Source organism: Dreissena polymorpha, chromosome 16 (assembly GCF_020536995.1).
Source record: "Dreissena polymorpha isolate Duluth1 chromosome 16, UMN_Dpol_1.0, whole genome shotgun sequence".
Classification (NCBI taxonomy): Eukaryota; Metazoa; Mollusca; class Bivalvia; order Myida; family Dreissenidae; genus Dreissena; species Dreissena polymorpha.
Genome location: NC_068370.1, coordinates 30619105 through 30633315, shown reverse-complemented (window position 1 = coordinate 30633315; position 14211 = coordinate 30619105). Strand labels below are relative to the sequence as shown.

General features: G+C 33.1%; 1 long non-coding RNA gene across 1 annotated transcript; it reads right to left on the bottom strand.

The window, feature by feature from the left end:
• Nucleotides 1-453: 453 nt before the first annotated feature.
• On the bottom strand, nt 454-13677 carry LOC127861456 (uncharacterized). The gene is made up of 2 exons (XR_008040226.1): nt 13540-13677; nt 454-2194 (listed from the first exon to the last, which is right to left on the bottom strand). It is a non-coding gene; the product is annotated as an uncharacterized LOC127861456 (long non-coding RNA).
• Between the last annotated feature and the right edge of the window lie 534 nt (nt 13678-14211).

Sequence of the window (14211 nt, the reverse complement as noted above, 5' to 3'; positions counted from 1 at the left end):
TAAATATAGAAATAAATATACTAAACATCCCTAATTTTGGAAATAAATCGATCCAATTTAGAAGGAAGGATGAGTAGACTAGGCATAAGTAGGTTAAGCAAACAGCGCAGACCCTGATGAGACGCCGCATCATGCGGCGTCTCATCTGGGTCTACGCTGTTTGCCAAGGCCTTTTTTCTAGACGCTAAACATCAATGGGTTAAGAATCATAAGACTTTCGCTTTGCTTCGTCTTACAAAACTATCTCTATGCTGGCTTCATTACGATAATGTTGATTTAATGGGGAAATGATATTTATAAACTGAATGTATATGAAATTTATATTTGAAGTTTGGTTTCGTTTAATAGCGCATTAACACTATATCAATTGTTTATAAGTGCATGTTTAAATGCTTTCTAAAATGTTTATTATTAAGTGATGGGGAATCAAATTTCTCTATAACACACTCGATAAACAAATTTATTAAGTTTATTCAATTGGAAAAGTTTGGCTTTTTTTTAACTGTGGTAAGATTTTTGGGGCAAAGGTTACTTTTTGCCATTGGGAAACAGCCCTTTTACATTTTGCATTTGGGAAATAGTCTATTGGAGTATTTTTGGAGAAGAAAAAATCACCGGCTAATCACACAATCACAATAAACAAAAAACTAATGACATCGATATTAACTGCTCCTAGTTAAATCAATAAACAAACTGTATGGTTATTTCCGTTGACGCCCATTTACACGTCGTTAGTAACCTAAAACGTCTTCGAATAAATCGTGGGAATCATTTGCCTCTTTATTTGTTGATGTAAGTTTATTTCCCATAAATGCTAATAGCTGTTTGCCGCTCTGTTGCACACACTTTGAAAAATTCGAGTGTTTCCTGTATTAATTGTTTTGTGTTTACCCACCACTGTCATGTTCTATGTTAGATAGTATGTACAACTTTAACAACTGTATTATCTCTTTCTTTTCATATTGTTTTGTGTTTACCCACCACTGTCATGTATAATGTTAGATGGAATGTACAACTTTTACATCTGTATTATCTCTTTCTTTTCACATGACCCGTCGATATGTTTATTATTACATGTACATGGTTTTGACTGACGATGTACTGTGTACAAGTCGTAATAAAATTTCTGTTCTGTTCTGTTCTTTATTAAAATACAACCACATCAACAGCAAATGAAACGGTAGTCAAGTTATTATGTAACACATCTATATGCACAATCTTTTTTGATAACAACTAGGGTCTCTGGAGACGTCATGCAAATAACTTTCGTCGTCGACAGATACCATTTCAGAAGGGACGCAACCTTGCTTCCCTAGCATATTTCTTACATCGTCAAATGTTAGATTCGACCCCATAGGTTTCTTAGCCCACTCGTGCATTTCGATCACAAATGATGTTATGATATCTTTGCAAAGGGTTGATGTCTGAATCATCTGTGGCAGGACGATGTATTCCGATCCCTCGATGTCCATTTTCATGAAAACTGCCTTTGGTTTGAGGGGGACAATCTGATTTCGAATGAAGTGAACAATATCGATGGTACGGACTTTATATTCTGTCATATTATTTTTGTGATCAATGGCCGTATCCAGAATGCCAGCGCCCCAGTCGATGTCAAAATTCGTGTCCGAATATATGGTCACAATATCTCCAGTTCTGTTTGAAACGGCGTTATTGTAAAACGTGACATTGAGTCCTTTACGTCGATACGAACGTTCAATGTGCTTCAGGCGACCCATATGACGTGGATTAGCCTCAAATCCAAACGAACACACATCCCCACGACGGCTAGATCGGGTTATTTTTCCAAATAACTTGTCAAAGAATGGTATGATAGCCGCACCCGGATACAGCAATGGCTCGTACAACTTCCGTATCTGCACGCCCTTGTTGCTACCTAAATCAACGTACACAAACTTGCAATCTTGGTTTACGTCAATCGGCGGACTTAGCATCTCGTTAAGCGCCCCTTGTCCGAACAAATACAGGAAACAGACACACAGTAACGATGAAAGTAATAACTTCGTTTTCCTCATGTTATTGCCTTCGTTAAGTCCGATTTAGGATCAAATAGGCTCGCAAACTATAAACTGTCCGTTATACGTAACATGTATTGTGCTCGGTCGAGAATCGAATACAACAATTGCGCTGCTCAACGTGATGCTGCATGAAGACGTTAAGATCCGTTAGTTGCCTGAAAAAATATTTTAAATGTCAGTTATTGCATTCATTCAACCCCCATATACGAAGAATAAAACATTTGGTTAACTTTGACATAGTTATTACATTTTACATCGCATAGTTGTCAGATGTCATAATGAACGATCCAAAATCGCGAATTTATTATCATTGTTTTATGAGAAAATCACACCTATTAACCATTTGATAAAAAAAGGCTTCATATTTTGATGATTTCATCGTCTATAGTTTTTTTGTTAACACGTGTGCTGCATGTGAAACAAATGTTTGTTCTAAATTGAAATTTCATCGAAAAGTTTATTACAACAGATTATGAAAGGTTTCTACGATTCATTATCGCAGAGAAATATTTTTTCACCAGCATAATAATAAAAAAGGTGGAGTATACTCTGTCATTCACGGAAAATCACTCGATAAACTTATGTGGACATGTCACATACTAGCAGCAATATGATCAAGCGAGTTATATGTACTTAAACATAACATAAAGCTCGATTGGTGATTGTCGACTCAATTTAAGTACTACGCAAACGCACACCGAGTGCTCTTAAATATTACAAAGCACCCGTGCACGGAAAATATACTTAAAGTACCTCGGAGTACGAAAAGGTGCCTTTAAGCGTATTTTCGGTTTCCGTGGCTCATTGTATTATACTCAAGAATACCCGGGTTACAACCTATCAAAACATGCAGTTTGAAAAGCATTTATATGAACGAGCCTATCCGATTCTTATCATACAGAGTCATGACAGTTTTTATTGTATCAGTCGTTTTATACATGCGTTAAACAAATTACTAGTGTTCTTATTGTTTAGCTATGTCGTTTCCACAACCTACATGTTTCGTTCAAACGACTTGTAATGTCATAACAGCGTGTTTCTTTTCTTTTGCACGACTTGTAATGTCGTTACCACCAATAAATTATGATGAAAATGTTGTTCCCGCGACTAACTAACTCATTTTATCGAGCAAGATATATTGATCCCACGTCTTAACAATCCATAAGAACGATATCATGAGGCATGCTAATATCGTAAATAATACAAACACATACTCATGTCACATCTGTGCCGGTGTACAAGATGATCCAGAGAACTTTATTAGCCGAGTAAATTGTAAGTTTGTTGTTACCTTGCATTTATATCAACAAGTTTTCAGTACTACCCTATATACAAATATGGTTTTATGGTTTAATTTCAGAGTAGATTTCAGATTAGGCTTGGAGCCCATGCGTAAACATACATATAACACACAATGTAGTTAACAGTGGTAAGTGGCATACAGGCATATATATATATATATAACAATAATAGGAATGTGCAACTCTAAAGACATGCATATTATAACAGATATATATTTATATGGAATGAGTGATATATTGACGTCATCATTTGATGACGTTCAATTGAACGAATGATAATGGCGACTAAAATTCGTTAAGCTCCGGATTATAGCCGCGATTTTTTTTCGTACCCATTTTTTTCGTACCCAATATTTTTCGTACCCATTTTTTTCGTTACCAATTTTTTTTCATACCCAATTTGTTCGTACCCACATGTTTTTCGTTCCCAATTTGTTCGTTCCCAATTTTTTTCGAACCCATTTTTTTCGTACCCAAATTTGTTTCGTACCCAAATTTGTTCGTACCCAATTTTTTTTCGTACCCAAAATTTTATTCGTACCCTTTTTTCTTTTCGTACCCAAATAGTTTTTCGTACCCTAATTTTTTTCGTTCCCTATATTTTTTCGTACTCTAATTTGTTTTCGTAGCCAAATTTTTTTTCGTACCCACATTTTTTCGTACCCAATTTTTTTCGTACACAAATTTCTTCGTACCCAAATTTCGTTGTACCCATTTGTTCGTACTCAAATTTTTTTGGTACCCAAATTTTTTCGTACCTTATTTTTTATTTGTACCCATTTTTTTCGTACCCAAATAGTTTTTCGTACCCTTATTTTGTTCGTACCCTTTTATCGTAATCAAATTTGTTTTCGTACCCTAATTTGTTTTTTTTATCGTACCCACATATTTTTTCGTACCATTTTTTTTAGAAAAAAATCGATTTTCAATTTGATTTTATCTCTCCACTCATTCCATTCCGCGAACCACTTAAGGTGTCGCAACTCTAGTAATATATGGAATGAGTGATATATTGACGTCATCATTTGATGACGTTCAATTGAACAAATGATAATGGCGATTAAAATTCGTTAAGCTCCGGGTTATAGCCGTGATTTGATAGTCTTGAAAACTGGCCACACACTGTGCCTGAAATTTGACGTGTATATGGACCAGAACGCGATCTACACGATTGCGTATTCGCCATGTCTGGGAAAAATGTAGTTTTTGATTAAATGACGAAAAAGTGGTGTTTTTGGTTGCGCAATCGCTATAAAATGAGTTCTCGCCGGAAGCGTTATTAGCGTTAATAGCAACCCAAAGACAATTCACCCCCAGTGGTCAATTCACGCGCTAGACACTTCAAATTTGATTTTCAATAATACATATTGCGATTTTATTCCCAAATTAATAAATAAGTTCATATTGCGTTTAACATACGAAGCTGAACCCGTTTAGAAAATATTAACAAAACAAACAAAAACAAACAATCGTTAAATTTTATTGATGTAGATACGGTAACCTGATTACATATCCACTAGCGTACACATAAAAATAGTTCTCAAGTAAGCAACAAACAATCAAATTTAAACGCAAAAAATTTAACAAAATATAAAAATTTAAGGGAGAGATCGATACTTAAAATTACAATTTCTGCACTAAAAACATTTATGAGAGTCATGAAAACACATAATTTCGGAAATATACAACCAACAATCAAAATGGCTGTCAATACACGTTCGAAAAGAACGCGAGAAAGTATTAACAAAATAACATCATTAAAAATGATGTAAAGTGAACGCTAATTCGCTGTTCTGTAGATAAGTATACGATCTATTGAAAAACAATAACATTTGACATAAAAACACCCGTGGATATGGAAATCTCCAGCGTACAAAATTGCAGACATCACGCGGCGTCTTATCTGGGTATACGCTGTTTGCCAAGGCCGATAATATAATGACTGGAAATGCACAAACTCAGTAACTGGCAAGCATACATGTATATGCATTGGTAGGTTGTTTCGTGATCATTTAGAAACGAATTCTTTTGGTTCAGCCAGTGCAACTAAACATAAATAAGTATAAAAAGTTTCTACACCTGGCAACAAAGTGCCAACTTAATACAAGGTAAGTTGTTTACATTATTTAAAATATTGCAAGCTTACAGTATACAACAATAAACAGCTGGTACAATGTAATTATAATTGATTAATGTCATCGTTTTAATTTTAATAAGCCGGTGGTTAATTACCCTTTTTAATCTTATGGATCAATGCATCTCTAACACCTTCAATTGACTTGTTCATGAAAAATTAAACACACCACATGTAGCACACTCACACCTTTGATAACTATAATTACTGGTATAAAAAGTATGTTTTATTGTTGATTTTTTAATTAAATTTTATCAGAGACGTAAATAACAGAGACTGGAAAGTCGCCCAATTTATATAATAAAGCGTGCCGAGTTCTCACCCGTTACGGGATTTCGCGAGACTTGAAGAAAAATATAGACGGAGCCATTTTGTTTGCGAAGCGGGTAAAAGCTACAAACTAAAGAGCGAATTTAGAGCGAGTTCTTTGTTGACATTGACTGAATATGTTATTTTTAAATTGCTGGATAATGTTTTCACCAGACCAGTTCAGTAAACAAGGGACATCATTGGAGGTTACGGTAAGAATCGTTACAAATATTACTGCATTTTTACGCTATTCTCTGTAAAAACACGTTTTGCTCCAATTGCAGTAAACTTGTGACACATTTAACTAAGAAAATATGACCTGGATATTATTATATTTGATTTTTGTATTAAAGTACTGATTCGGTTTAATGAATTAACACCTTTTTATAGTGATATTCTGTTAGATAATAAAATTACACCAGATTTTATTTACCCCATTTTGCCGATGCATTTGATTTTCTATTTAAACTCCTCATAGTTTTAGCGAATAAAACTTCGAATATAAACTACGGATCAACTCATATATGGTTTCATTTTAAAGTGCTGATTGGGTTTTATGTCTGCCCATATTTTCAGCGTGATATTCCATTAAATAATGAAGTTGTGCAAGTTTTAATTTTACCCTATTTTTCACATACTTGCCTTCAGCCATTTTGGTTTTCCATAAAAAACATGCATATTTCCAGTGACCAAAGCTAAAAAAGGGTGCATTGCATCATATCATTACTTATATTTTTTTAAAGTGCTAATTGTAATTTATTAAGTCACGTATTTTCATTGTGTTATGCCTTTGAATAAGAAATTGACACCAAATTAAATTTTCCCCATTTTGTCGGTGCATGCTATAAGCCAAAAATTGTTTAAATCAAAACTCTTCATAGTTTTAACGACTAAAACTGACAACGTGATCTATGGATCATATCATCAATGGTATCATTTTAAAGTGCAGACTGAGTTTTAAGGCTGCCCTTATTTTCATTTTGATATTCCTTTCAATAATGAAATTATCCAAGTTTTAATGTGTCCTGTTTTTCAGGTATTTGCATTCAGTCGTTTTGATTTTCCGCAAAAACCTTGCATATTTTGCGTGACCAAAGCTAAAAAAAGGTGCATTGCATCATATCATTACTTATATTTTTTTAAAGTGCTAATTGTAATTTATTAAGTCACATATTTTCATTGTTATATGCCTTTGAATAAGAAATTGACACCAAATTAAATTTTCCCCATTTTGTCGGTGCATGCTATAAGCCAAAAATTGTTTTAATCCAAACTTTCGATAGTTTTAACGACTAAAACTGACAACATGTTCTATGGATCATATCATCAATGGTATCATTTTAAAGTGCAAATTGAGTTTTAAGGCTGCCCTTATTTTCATTTTGATATTCCTTTTAATAATGAAATTTTCCAAGTTTTAATTTGTCCTGTTTTTCAGGTATTTGCATTCAGTCATTTTGATTTTCCGCAAAAACCTTGCATATTTTGAGTGACCAATGCTAAAAAAAGGGTCCATTGCAATATATCATAACTTATATTTTTAAAGAGTGCTAATTGTATATAATATAGTCCCACATGTTCAGTGTGATATTCTTTTGCATAAGAAAATTACAACATATTATATTTACCCCACTTTGCAGATGACTTCTTTAAGCCAAAAATTGTTTCAATCCAAACATTTCATAGTTGCAGAGACTAAAACGTCAAATATAAACAATGGGTCGCATCAAATATGGTATCATTTTTTTTTGGCATGCCAATTGAGTTTTATGTCTGCCCAAATTTTCATTTTGACATTCCTTTAAATAATGAAATTCTGCAAGTGGTAATTTATCCTGTTTTTCAGATATTTGCATACAGCCGTTTCGATTTTCCACAAAAAAACTTTATATTTTGAGTGACCAAAGCAAAAAAGGGGTGCATTGCTTCATATAATAACAGATTTTTTTCTACAGTGCTGATTGAACTTTATTTAGCTCCTCAGTTTCATATTGATATTTCTTTGCTTAAGAAAGTTACACCATATTTAATATACCTCATTTTGCAGGTGAATGTTTTAATCCATAAAAAGTTTCCATTCAACTCCTTCATAGTTGTAATCACTAAAACTTAAAACATTTACTATGGCTTGTAACATAAACTTAATTATTTTACAGTGCAAATTTAGTTTTATGGCTGCCCATATTTTCATTGTGATATTCCTTCAAATAATGGAATTGTGCAATTTTTAATTGACCCAGTTTTTCAGACATTTTCATTCAGCCTTTTTGATTTTCTGCAACAAACCTTAAAGACTGTGTTAAAATTGCTTTTTATTTTAAAATTAATTATATCCCAATATGATTGAAATTATACAAAAATGAATAAAAAATAAATTTGTTACAAAGAAATGGACTCATGCTGGCAATTCGAGGAGAAAGATTATGGGAAAATTTTGTTTTCAAGCATTCTGATGACAGTTGACAGTATTGAATAGAATTAAAACTCAATTTCAACCTGTGGATGTTAATTTACAATAAAGAAATTTTATTATAATATGAATATGGTTATATGCCTCATTATTACTGATTTCAAAAACAATAAAACTTAGCATATCTCTGTAATTAAATTATCTTGATTAAATTTAAGTGCACACAGTTAGGGATTCCTTTATTCCTTTCTTATCTTTCCCAAATATCCATACAAACCTTCCAAGGCAGATGTCAAATTAACCCTAGTTACTAATGTTATGTAAAATTCCATACAGAACTGCCAATTCAGTCATCTAGTTTATGGCTATATGGGTGAAATATGCATTATCAGTAGATAGATCTCAAATTTATTATAGCAGAGACAGTATGGTGCAAGATATGGTGACAGCATGTTCTATGGATCATATCATTAGCCCTCCCAAATTTAATCAACTTTTTATAATAATCATGTATAATTAGACATCATACTCATTCGCAATATTACTTTGTGTAAATTCGTATAAATAATAGTTTGTTTATTTTGTGTAGTTCAAACCGTTGATAAATGTGCTTAATTAAAAAGTGCTTCTGTTTTATAAGTTTAGGAAGGTTTAAATTAATTAATCATTAAATATATGATTTAATTCATAAATTTAGTCGTGTAATTATTAATATAAGAATTTTATATTAATCCTAATGGTTCTTGTTGATCAATTTATAATATAGTAAAGTAATTTAATAAGGTGGGTTAGCTCAGGTAATATTTAATACCACACAATACCAGGTAATAAGACAAAATTTTGACTTATTACCAGGTATCGTGTGGTGTAAATGGTTGATTGGTTGTGTATTGTCTTTCTGTGTTCATTTGCTGAAATATGACAATGGATGTATTCATGAATTCATCAGGAAACATTATAAAATGCATGTTTATATGCCTTCTTTATAAATTTTATGAGGCATTTATATTGTTCATCTTAATTTAGAATAGCATATAATAAATATCATATGATTTGGTGCTCATCTGCCATGCTCATTGGTATTTTCAGTTTGGCCAGGCCCAGGAGGGAGCGACTGAGTGATGGGGTGCAAAAGCGATCTCGACATTTACTTGATGAATCATCCCGAACAGCACTTGTCGATCATCTCCTGCTCAATGAGGATGAATCTATAACTGAGAACTGAGGACGATACTTCTCTCAACATCGCATTGTATGAAGACAAAGCAACTAAGTGTGGTTTGTCATCGTCAACAACCGAACCAGGCTCAGCTGCCGTAGGAGTCTGCCAAGTTGAGATCACTGTACCTATCAGGGTTGAGTGTTACATACTTAAGGAAGTGATCCAAAGCAATATATTGTCCATATGCACGCAAGAGACCTGGACATGCTCTGTTTACATTCAGATCAAAGCAATGGCAAAACATATTAAGTATGAAGGTATGTGTAAATGAAGCAGGATACACTATTGTGTATGTATGTTCATGTCAGGAAGTTGCTCAGGACCATTTTTTGTGGGAACACATTTCTAGTAATTATCTTTTTGCCAATTAGCTCACCTAAGCACAGTGTGCTATTGGTGAATATTTGTGATCACCTTTTGTCTGTCATGCGCAGTGTGTTGTGGGGCGTCAACATTTGCCTTGTTAACACTTTAGAGGCCACATAAATTGTCCAATCTTCATGAAATTTGGTCAGAACATTTGTCCCAATGATATATTGGACAAGTTAAAAAATGGTTCTGGTTTATGGTCCGTCATCATGAAACTTGGTCAGAAGATGTGTCCCTATGATATCTTGGGCAAGTTCAAAAATGGTTCTGGTTGGTTGAAAAACATTGGCACCAGGGGGTGGGGCATTTTTCCTTGTATGTCTATATATAGTTATAAAAAAACCTTTTTAACACTCAAGAGGCCACATTTATTTTCCGGTCTTCATGAAACTTGGTCAAACAATGTGCCCCAATGATTTCTCGGACAAGTTTGAAAACGGTTCCGGTTGTTTTAAAAACATGGCCAGGGGGCGAGGCAGTTTTCCTTATATGGCTATGGTAAAAACATGTCAACACTCTAAGTCACATTTATAGTCCAATCGCCATGATGAAAAATTATTATGTGATTATGGTTTTTCTTCAGCAATATTAATACCCTGCCTCATACGATAATGGCTCTTATGCATTAGCTTACATGTGTGTTGCCTGCATAACTGCAGAATATTAGCTGTTTTCTTCCAATATGTTATTTGTTATATCAACAACTTGCTTAATATGTGTTATGTTTGATAAATTGCTTAATTTTTGTTATGCAAGGTGTATTGATATTTGTTCATGAAATATGAAGTTTTGATGAAATATTAAACTGTAAAAACTATGTTCTTGCATTCTTTTATTGCACCGACTAAAATTGTTACTACAGAGATTTATGAAGAGACTTTATCACATAAATGGTTGCATAGGCTCCTCTGTAGAAGCCGGGACACATGCCTTTTACTTAATCATAATGTACATAAGAGGAAATACTTTTCAAGTTTAGATGATGCTTTTTTACAACATACGGAATCCATATGTTCTTTTCATTAACTTTGCATTCTGGGCACTCATACACAACTGACTGAGTAAAGTTCTGAACAAATTAACTATCATAATATTCATCATAATTCACTATCACAATATTAATCATAATCGGTATACCTAGAAGTAAATCCAGATTTAAATCCTCGTCATCCCATGACACAATATCCGTTTCAGACATTGTGAAAAGACACAGAAAAGTAACTTCATAACTGGATCGATATGCTTAATTACGGAGAATGGCACAGTATGCGGGTCTGAAGATTTCTATACATGTACTCTTGGTGGTAATGTTATAATTGGTAAAATCGTGCATTGAATTTAGCGGTCATTAAAGAGAACAATGAACACAAACAGTCGATTAGAGCAGACCAAGAATAGATTCTTTCCATAAGAAGACGAATTTGTTCAGAGCTTTATTCAAATTATACTACACGTAAATGGCAGTCGGATTTATCAAATTTAAACACTGCAATTAAAATGAAAAACAAAAATCTAATTTAAACAACCAATTATTAGTTGTTTGTCGTAAGATTATAATCGCTTCTTTATTTGAATTTATCGTATTTCAAAGGCCATCATTAAATACCGGTTATCATGGTGTGCGTTTTTTCAAACTGGAGGCGAATAAAATCGCTAAATACAACAATGCGGCATGTGATTTATTTTAATTGACACATTACAATTGTGTGATAGTACCGGATACATTCTCATATTAATAATACATAACAGTTTATTTGTTTCAAATCGCAAAAACTGAAACGCGAAAGCGTGTTTCAGAAATGTTGATAAGCGTGTTAACTACCGTGGCAACCGACAATCAGTTGAGCGCTTATCTCGCCGAAACCCGCGACGTGCAAGAGTTTACCGATATTTGGCGACCTGCTTATCTCTGTTATCTACGTCTTTGATTTTATTGAAGTTCTTAAAGTGCTAATTTATTGTTTGTTATGGTTGACGGCTATGAGTATTTAGACCACATTTATTCTGATGCTAATGACTAACTAGTGTTTTTATATAAAGGATGAGTTTTTTTTATTATAACTTACACTGTTAGAAACTGATGGTGTAAACAGTCCATCAATGCATGTTATCTCATACACCATCACTCACTTACTAAGGCTCGATTGGTCATTCTCGGCTTGTTTACTACTGACATGTACCCCGGGTACTCTTAAGTTTACTTACATGTACCCCGGGTACGGTAAATAAAATTAAACATACCCGTGAATATTTGATTGTATCCGAGTTGTATATCCGCCCAAAACCCGATGTCGTAAAACATGCTACCGATTAACGTGAAACAATATTGTTTACCCTAAACAAATTTCTCTTTAAAAAAATCTGCATCAACATGCTTTTTAGTATGAGTGTTGAGAGGACGCCGTATGAATAATTTTCTGCTTTTATTTCCTTCATGTATAATGACGATAAGGATTGACGACCAACATTGACGACAATGATCACACGCATTGACGACTAACACTGACGAAAAGCATTTGCGACTACATGTTACATTGACGATTCTCTACAATAAATGAAATTAACAATAAAAAATGAATAATAAGATTATAGTACAACAGATATGCTATTCAAAGTATAATATAATAGCATACACTCATTAGAATAAACGGTTTCATAAATTACAATTGGAAACATTTTCAATAAATATCGAAATATCTTATACAATATTTATTACACAGCATTAATTATTGTTAAAACATAATATAAATACCGAATATGGTGTTTCCCATTTAACGGACCTTGCAAACCAAATAATGTTTCTTTAAAAAAATCTATGCCGGTAAAAAGTGAACGTGCGACGTCGCGGAAAATATTATACTTGACGACGTCATACAATGACGCGACTTAAAACAATTTAAGATTTAAAATTAAATCACATTAATGATTTTAACAATGAGTTTTGATAATATAAAGGCCATTTAACAGAAAATTTACATAAATGTAAACATAATTAATTTTTACAAAATAGCCGACAACAGTCGATTTAGTGTTAAAATTCCCGGGTACGTTTTAGTATATTTACCGTACCCAGGGTACGAGCCTTACTTACTGTATTATTATTATATCTCACCGACTACCTTTACGTTGTTGTGTTTATCAACCTGAAATTTATGTAAAATCCGGCTTTCTTCACTTTTATTTTTCATTCATTTGATTACGCAATTGTTGACGTATCTCGTGGAAATTATTTGAATCAGTGGATTTTAACGACGACAAGCTGGAAGTTTCAATTTATTTTAAAAACGAATCTAAATGTATTTAAGTATTGTGTGTTTGTCATGCATAATTCAGTGTTTTCCAGAAAAAAATGAGTAGCAAGTTATATGGCCGACAACTATGCAGTAAAACGAAAGCATTTGTGACATTTACTTGATATATTTAGGAAAAGTAGCAGACATCAAGAGTAAATGTATCGTCAACGCATTTGCAAAAACAAAATTACATGTTAACCTTAGATATATTTTTTTCTCTTAATTTATGTTACATATATATATTATAACTACCAGGTACTACTAGGTACATTAACACATAAAAGGAAATACTAAAAGTTTTGGAATAATATTCTAATATAATAATAATCTTATGCATGGTACTAAAGACTATTTAGCAGCAATATTGATTTTTTTTATTTCGACAAAACATGAAGAGCTTTAAATTTAACATGAAATAAAAAGATTTTTTTTAAATATTTCCTGTTTAACAAAACAGCTTACCTTATCCCGAGTTAAATTAAATTAACATGAATGTTTCCTCTGAAAATTAAATATGAACGTTTTCGTATATGTCCCATATTCCTCAAAACGACGGCACCTAAGTTTCAACTATCGATTCGCGTTATCTATCAATGTTTGTATAGTTAAGGAAAACACATGCGAACGAGATAAAGCCGATGACTTGACGTGCAAACGAGATAAAAGCGATGACTTGAGGGAAACTTTGTTTGAGCAAAGCCCTTAAATGTATTGCATTGCACCTAAAAAACACTGATAAGGCCGGTAGGACCTGTAAATAAACTCTCATTAAAAAAAACAAAAACAAAAACTGATAACGTTTCACATGTAGTTGAAATACCAGTGTATCGCGTATTTAAACATGATATTATTTTTTAAACTGGAAATAAATCAGCGTTGGGCTAACACAACCATAAAGCACAACGTTGTATTGTACATTTTCATTGTAATTGATGGGCTACATGCCGAAAGGGTTGCTAAATACAATGACAATCATTAACGAAGTGCACAAAAATGGCATTCGGTGAATATTTATCAGTGGCGGTACAGACACGATTCCAGACGCAAACAATGCGGCTGGCAATTAAAAGCTATCAGTTGGTGCAAAATATATTATCACAAAAAGCAACATACCCATTGTTTTAGTGTATGAAT